General features: G+C 44.1%; 1 pseudogene; it reads right to left on the bottom strand.

The window, feature by feature from the left end:
* Positions 1 to 5,393: 5,393 nt before the first annotated feature.
* LOC141583252 (uncharacterized) lies at positions 5,394 to 6,649 on the bottom strand (annotated as a pseudogene).
* Between the last annotated feature and the right edge of the window lie 1,369 nt (positions 6,650 to 8,018).

Raw genomic sequence — 8,018 nt, 5'->3', positions numbered from 1 at the left:
AATTGTGAAGAGACAGCAAATAGGACTTTTCCAACAAGAATTTTCAAAGCAATTCAACATTTTAAAATTTTACTGTGGTGAACATAATAACCATTACTACATTCCCACATTTCAGTGAACATTTTAGGTATTTGATGGGTTCTATCACTGCATGAAACCCTGGAAAGATATCTTTTCATACCTAAAAAATCCAACAATACAGAAAAAAAAATCAAATAGCAAGGGTACAAAAATGCTGTTACAAATAAAAGACATTTTATCTTGATTCGATGTAAAATCACTAGGACAGCTACTTGTTTGCTTAGAAAAGACCCAAGCATGCTGTCAGGTAAATTTAAAGTATTTTTAAGAGAAAAAGTAAGCATGATGGGTTTACTGTAAATTTGATACTCACAAGACTACTATGAATGGTGTCTTTTTAGAAGCTCTGTCGATAACCAGATTAGAAGTAACTCCTGGTGCTCCAAAGCCCAAAAGCCAGAAATCCAGTGGGTCCTCACTGAAGGAGAGGTCCGTGGATGGGCATCCTTTTAGTGTGTAAGGGCCCACACAAGACCACACCCACTTCCTGAAACTGATTAGATTGCACAGGAAGGGGTAAATTGGCTGATTAGATTTATATAGTACAGAAAACCACACTTGGGGGCTCAAAGCTCAACAGACAAGTTTGGGATGCAAGAAAGTTGACTTTACACAACTTGTTCAAAGAAATATTTTATGTAAAACAATTATTTCATTAAATATGTTTTTATTTTGCACATGCTAACTTTTATTTATTTTTGAGACAGTGTCTCATTCTGTTGCTCTGGTTGGAGTGCAATGGTTGAATCTTGGCTCACTGCAACCTCCCCCTACCTGGTTCAAGTAATTCTTCTGCTGCCTCAGCCTACCAAGTAGCTGAGATTACAGGTGCCCATCATTACACCAGCTAATTTATGTATTTTTAGGAGAGAAAGGATTTAACCATGTTGGTCAGGTTGGTCTGGAACTCCTGACCTCAGTTGATCCTCCCACCTCAGCCTCCCAAAGTGCTGGGATTACAGGCATGAGCCACCGTGCCCAGCCACGTGCTAACTTTTAAAATTTTAGTTCTTACTGTGAGTTTTAAAATTATAATTGCTTAAGTGCCTAGCCATTATTTAACAGAATATGTCCAAAGATAAAACATTAACTGGGATTACAACACATCTGTACTGTGTAACTCCCTTGTTTAAAAAAGTGTTGGAGGAACTCAATTGTGTTTCATATAATTGTATATATAATGCTTAGTGGAATTAGTTGTATTAAGCTTTTTTTCTTATTTTTACTATTTTATGACCATTTCATAATGATTGTTTTATATAAAAATAAAATCTTTTTTCAATTCATACACCTTTTTGAATAATTTCACTACAGATACTTTACATATATGTACACAAATATCTAAAGCAATGTATGTATTCATATTTTTAAAATTATATAATAGTTATTTACAGAATAATAATCATTATTGTTACCTTTTTTTGAGACGGAGTCTCCCTCTGTCACCCAGGCTGGAGTGCAATGGCATGATCTCAGCTCACTGTAACTTCTGCCTCCCAGATTCAAGCAATTCTCCTGCCTCAGCCTCCCAAGCGGCTGGGGTTACAGGTGTCTGCCACCATTCCTGGCTAAGTTTTGTAATTTTAGTAGAGATGGGGGTTTCACCATGTTGGCCAAGCTGGTCTCAAATTGCTGACCTCAGGTGATCTATCTGCCTCCAACTCCCAAAGTGCTGGAATTTCAGGCCTTAGCCAAGGCACCCAGATGCTATTTACAGAATAATTACATGCATAATTATCTTTAATAGTGTATAAAAGATATTTTTAACACAGTCGCCATACTAGCAGATTTTGTTGTTGTTTACCATGATTTAATAAATCACCAATGTTTACACATACTTGTATTAACAGATTATCTAAAGTTTGCGGATTTCGGTCATTTCTATAAACTAAAAATTAACAAACCTTGCTAGAAACTGAAAAAGTAAAAATCTAAATAAAAGTCACCATTTACATATTAACAGACATTAAAACAATTATAAACCTTATAAAAGCATGTCCTAGTAAAAGATGCAGCGGCTGTCTTTTTAATCAATCCATGGCATTATAAATTAGTATGTTTTCTGAGGTGTCATTTGATCAGCATTATGCTTCAAAAGATAGATCCAAAAAAGTTAGAAAAGGTAATCATAGATACATATATGCAGAGTCTTCCATAAATGTTGTTTTTTGAAAACTGCTTCAAACACCTCTTAAAATGTTGTATATTATCTACCTAAGTGTAGAGAAGAAAGGCTTTCTACTACTCTCACTTTTCAGGAAAAATTCAATGCTGTGTTGTGTAGAATGCCCTGAATTAGACAGAAATAAACAATGAGCACTTATGAGATGCATAAAAAAGAATGAGCAATAATTGCAAACTTTAGTGCTAGAGGCTGAAAAAGTTACCATCTATTATACTACAACTGTGTCATCACGCAGAATAGGTAAGAGAGAAAAAGCAGTATTTCATTACCTAACTAAAATATACTGTCATTCAAATGAAAATATCAGACATTTATTAATTACAAATTATATGCTACAAGCTGTTCTAAGTACTAGCTTACTTAATTCTTACAGCAACCCCATGAGATAAATAATATTTCATACTCATTTAAAGATTAATAAATGTAAGAACAGGAAACTTTAATAATTTGAATAGTTATATTCAAATTAAGTAGGGTTTGAACACAGGCAATCTGTCTCTGAAAACTATTTTTCTCTCAGTGATATTAAATATGTTGCCAAAGTATGTTCCTAAGCCACAGAACTGCATACAATATTTTGCGGGAAATGCTTCTTGCATGCTGGCAGAATTGATTGGAAGTTTACACAGCTTTCAAGTATTGTGCAGGTTTTGGTGCATTTTATAGAATAATAATATTCACCTTGTCCCACATCTATAACACTGTCCAACTCTCTATCAATGACATCACAAAAAGTCTGTTGGCATGCTCAGCCAAACCCCATAACAAAGGCATTGTGCAATTCCTACAATGCAGTGTAGCTCGTCTGTTCAAAGCCCAGAATGTCTCAGAGGATCTCGTGTGTGCACTTCTCTGGTTACTCACAAAATGAGTGTCTACTATGGACTCTCCATATTGGTAGGGATTGGAGCCAAAATAGTAACAAACCTACATGTTCTGCACATGAGTCCTGAAAATTAAATTTTTAAAAAAATTTAAAAAATGAAAACTCAATCCTTAAGGAGCTCATGGTCTAGTAGGTGATACAAAGGAAGGGACAGTCATCCTGAAAGTCTTCCTAAGAGAAGTAACACCTAAACTGAAATCCAACAGATTAGGGTAGTCTTATCTTTTCTGAGGGTAAAGTTTACATGACAGCAGTTGCCATGAGAAAAGATTTTAGGACCTGGAAGAGTGGCTCATGCCTATAATTCCAGCACTTTGGGAGGCCTGGATAGATAGATTAGTCAAGCCGAGAAGTTCAAGACCAGCCTGGGCAACCTGGTGAAACTCCATCTCCACAAAACACACACACACACACACACACACACACACACACACACACAAACACACACACACACAAATTAGACAGGCATGATGGTGCATGCCTGTAATCTCACCTACTTGGGAGTCTTAAATTGGATGATTGCCTGAGCCCAGATGACAGAGGTTGCACTGAGCTGGGGTTGTGCCACTGACTCTAGTCTGGGCGACAGAGTCAGACTGTTTTTCACACACACACACACACACACACACACACACACACACACAAAACTTGTTCTGTTCTCTTGCTGGGTTGAAGCCCTTCTATTTCATCTACGTCCGAATGCTTTCTGAAATACAAATGTGCCTATATTCCTACCTGCTTAACCTTATTACGGGATTTTGATAAACTACAAGAAAGTAGTTACACTCCTCTGGATGTCTTCCAAAACTTATTTGAAGTATTTGATGCTCAATGTATAAATTGTTCTTCCGTCAAATCCCTTGGATTTTATTTTATTTATTTATTTTTTGAGGCAGAGTTTCGCTCCTTACCCAGGCTGGAGTGCAATGGCGCGATCTTGGCTCACCGCAACCTCCGCTTCCTGGGTTCAGGCAATTCTCCTGCCTCAGCCTCCTGAGTAGCTGGGATTACAGGCACGCGCCACCATGCCCAGCTAATTTTTTGTATTTTTAGTAGAGACGGGGTTTCATCATGTTGACCACGATGGTCTCAATCTCTTGACCTCATGATCTACCCACCTCGGCCTCCCAAAGTGCTGGGATTACAGGCGTGAGCCACTGCGCCCCTTGGATTTTAATAAGAGTGAGTTATTTATATTTCTTTAACTTGCCACAATCAACCATACTTCTATTATTTTTATGTAATATGATTACCCTGTTAGTAGAAATATAAACGAAATCACTTTAAAACAGTAAGTGGCATTGCTCAGTAGAATTGACAATCCACAAATTTTATAACCCAGATATTCCACCTATCGGAAGATGCTGTCAGGAAAGAGAATCTCTTGATTATTTGCATGAGCAGACATGCTCACAAAACCAAAATAAAAAATAAATCCAATGTACAACAGCAAAAAATGAATAAATTTATTATGCACCATTTATCCAAACTTGGGTTATCCACTACAAACTCGCTCTTGATTTTTTACATAAATAGATCTAGACCCTTCAAATATATATAGTCAAGTGTTAAGATGTCAGTCTTTTTGAGTAGAAGACATTGGAGAGAATTCCAAAAACGTGCTTCCAATCTGCTTTGGAAATGACATCTCCGGTATCTGGCCCAGATGGTATGCAGGGGTACACCAGTTCCCAGATTCTGTAGTTAAGGCTGCAGCTATAGCACTCACTTCTTCAAGTTCATGGTGTCCAGGAGACCTCAGCAGCCAAGAGCTTCTTCTGATACTGGCCTTTTTTCAAATTTGCAGTGGAGCACCTCAGAGATGACATTTCTACCTAAACAGCTTTACAAGTGGCCCAGAAGGCAAGTTTCCAGGGAGTCCTGAAGTGTGGATTGAAACCAAGTTTTTTTTTTTTTTTTCCTTTGTAAGCGGTGTATTTTAAATAACTTTCAAGATACAAATATTTTTTTCCTTTAAAAAAGTCTGCTGTAGCAGTTTTGTTCTTGAATTTTGCTGGTCATCCTGATGGTCCCGAGCCCCCAAACTCTGGGTTGTGGAGGCAGCCGAGGCGGAGGCTGGGGGGCCCACACGGCCTGTCCTGGTGGTGCTCGCAGCACTGGCGGAGCAGCTGGGCCCCATCTTGCCACAGCTCACGCATGGCCAGCATGTGAGTGAAAACGTCTGTGTATTTCAAAGCAGTAATAATTTAAAATTATAAAAACCTTTCCGCCACTGAACGCTTAGAAGGTGCGGTCAGACAGCGAGGCCAGGGAGGCCGGGGTGCCCCGGCAGGGGCCATATGGCGCAGGCCTTCCCAAGCCAGGGGGCCCGTGGGCCGGGCTCGGGTCTCGCCCCGGTACAGGCCGGGCCCGCGGTGCCGACCAGCCAGGAGCGGCGCCGCCGGGGCACACGGTCTGCGAGGGCCACGTGGCGCCGGCCGGGGGTGGGGGGCAGAGGCCCCGCACTTTCCCCGGAGCCTCGGGTCCCCTGGGCGGGGGTGGGTGCGGACCGGGGTGGTGCGGCAGACGCGGGCTCAGGAGCTCCTTGCGGCGTTCTGGTTGCCGGGCGAGCTGGAGGCGGAGGAGGACGCGGAGACGCTCAGCCCCGCCAGGCCCGGGGCGTTCGTGGCCGAGTTCTGTCCCGTGAGGCTTTTCCGGCAGCCGGGGCAGCCGCCGTGCTTGGCGGGGACAGCGGCGAGGGCGGGAGAAGGGGCAGGTCGGGGCGGGCGCGCGGGCGGGCACCCCCTGCTCCCGCCAGGGCACCCCGCGGCCTCGCGGACCCGGGGCTGCAGGGCAGCCGCCGCCCGCGCCGGCCCGGCGCACGGTCGTCCTCGCACACGGGCGCTCCCGCCCGGAGCCCGGTGCCCCTCGGGGCCGGGGCGGCGGGCAGGGCCTGGGTCTTCTCCGTCCGCCGGTGGGGGCCGCGTTCTCAGACGGATTGAGCGGCCGCGTGAGGACGGCGTCCGGGCCGCGGGCCGCGGGGTCGGAGGGCGGAGCTCCCCAGGGACCCGGGCCGGGGACGGCGGCGGGCGCGATGTCCGTCGGCGCCGAGCGACCCCCTCCAGCGTGGGGGCGCCTTCGTGTCGGCCGGTGGCCCGCCGCGGGGGGAGGCGGCGCGGGTCCCCGGGGGCGGGTGCCGGGACTCGGGCTCTCGCTCCCCCCGGCGCTCGGGGTCCCTGCCGTCGTCAGCCTGCGCCCCCGGAGGGAGCGTGGGGGTCTCGACGCCGCCGTCAACGATGCCGAGAGCGAACTGTCTGCGGCCCTGCGGTCCTGAGGTCCTGGCCCACGTTCTCCAAAGGCAGCCGGTTCCAGCGGTTCCAGTCCGTGAGGGCTGCGGAGGGGGCAGAACCATCCTCTGTGCCCCTGGTCTCTTCTGGAAGCTCCTCGATGAAACCAGACTCGCGTCTTGGGCAGATACAATCCGGCAGGCGTGGGACGATCTCCCCGGAGCAGCAGTGGCAGAAGCACCGTCCCGGCTGTGGCGACGCCTCGGCCATGGCCTACTCTGTGCCACCCACCCCCAGTACTTCAAGTCCAGGAAAGTAGACGTATGAGCCACAAAAGGCTGGATTACCAATAACTACACATTTTCTCTCGCAGTAATAAAGTTCTAGCCCAGACACTTTTTAGAGTGATTGTGCTTAACGAAGAGTAGAGTTGATGAATGAAGATTCTGTGTATTGACTTAAAGGAAAAAATAAGTCATTTGCTTCCTCTTTTTCAGAAAATTTCTGATGGGTGTTCACCGATTTGTCTCTCTCTTTCTCAAGTCGTTCAGTCTCCAGAGACAGCTTATACATCTCCAGGGCCATTTCCACATCATCTGGGCTTGGCAGGCGCTGCGTGAGCTTTCTGCCTGTGAGCACCTGCTCGCAGCCTTCGGACACCGCCCAGCCACATCCGGGCACTTCTGGGTACCAGGTACCAGCTTCTTTCCTCTGAGCAAGTGATACTTTTCGGACTGACCAAAAGTTTTTCATGGGCAGCACCACAGCAACTTTCAGCATTCAGTGAGGGCAAGATGTGAGGGGACTCTTCACTGGCTTCTCAGACTTCACCCTGGAAACAATGGCAATTCCTTATATGTGCTCATCACATATGATTTAGACTTCTCCTTACACTTTACTAGACAATATTTCATTGCTCAAATTCTATTATAATTAATCATTCTTTATATTAACTTTCCTTATTCACATTATTATGTATTTTCTTTGTCTTGATGGTCCATGAATCTTATTTTCATTTGAATAAATGCTATCTATCTATCTGAATACTTAAAGACCTGTGGGAAAAAATCAAGTACCATAAAAATATACATGGCATGATTGCATTTATAAAAAATAGTAAACTACATAAAACACAAACATAAAATATGTAAATAATATAGCCATGTATGATAAAATCATAAAGAATAACAGGAAATAAACATAACAATTCAAGAAAGTGAAAAAGCACAACTGTCGTGAATACATAGGGGACCCAAAGATATTGAAAATATTATTTTCTTAATATAGCTAGTAGGTTCACAAATGTTCACTTCATTACTATTTTTCTCTACCTTGTGTGTTATATGATAGTGTTTTATATAAAATACTTTTAATAAAAAATTATTTCTTATGCTACAGAGTGATTACATTTACTAAAAGTGTAATTTAATTAGTTTCTCAACCATGTGCTGAGCTAGTGATCCTCTGAGCCCTGGGGGGCCAGGCAGGGCGTGAGGCCTCCGCCTTGGAGCAGTTGTGCATGTTCCCCAGTGCGCTCTAGGACACACTGATGCTTTCCTATGTATGAAGTGACATGAACAGATTAGACTTGATTCCCTGATAATGCCAGATGAGGGTTTTACCATATTTACCCATTCCC

The sequence above is a fragment of the Saimiri boliviensis genome (genome assembly GCF_048565385.1).
Source record: "Saimiri boliviensis isolate mSaiBol1 chromosome 19 unlocalized genomic scaffold, mSaiBol1.pri SUPER_19_unloc_2, whole genome shotgun sequence".
In the NCBI taxonomy this organism is placed as follows: Eukaryota; Metazoa; Chordata; class Mammalia; order Primates; family Cebidae; genus Saimiri; species Saimiri boliviensis.
This window is presented reverse-complemented; position numbering and strand designations above follow the sequence as displayed.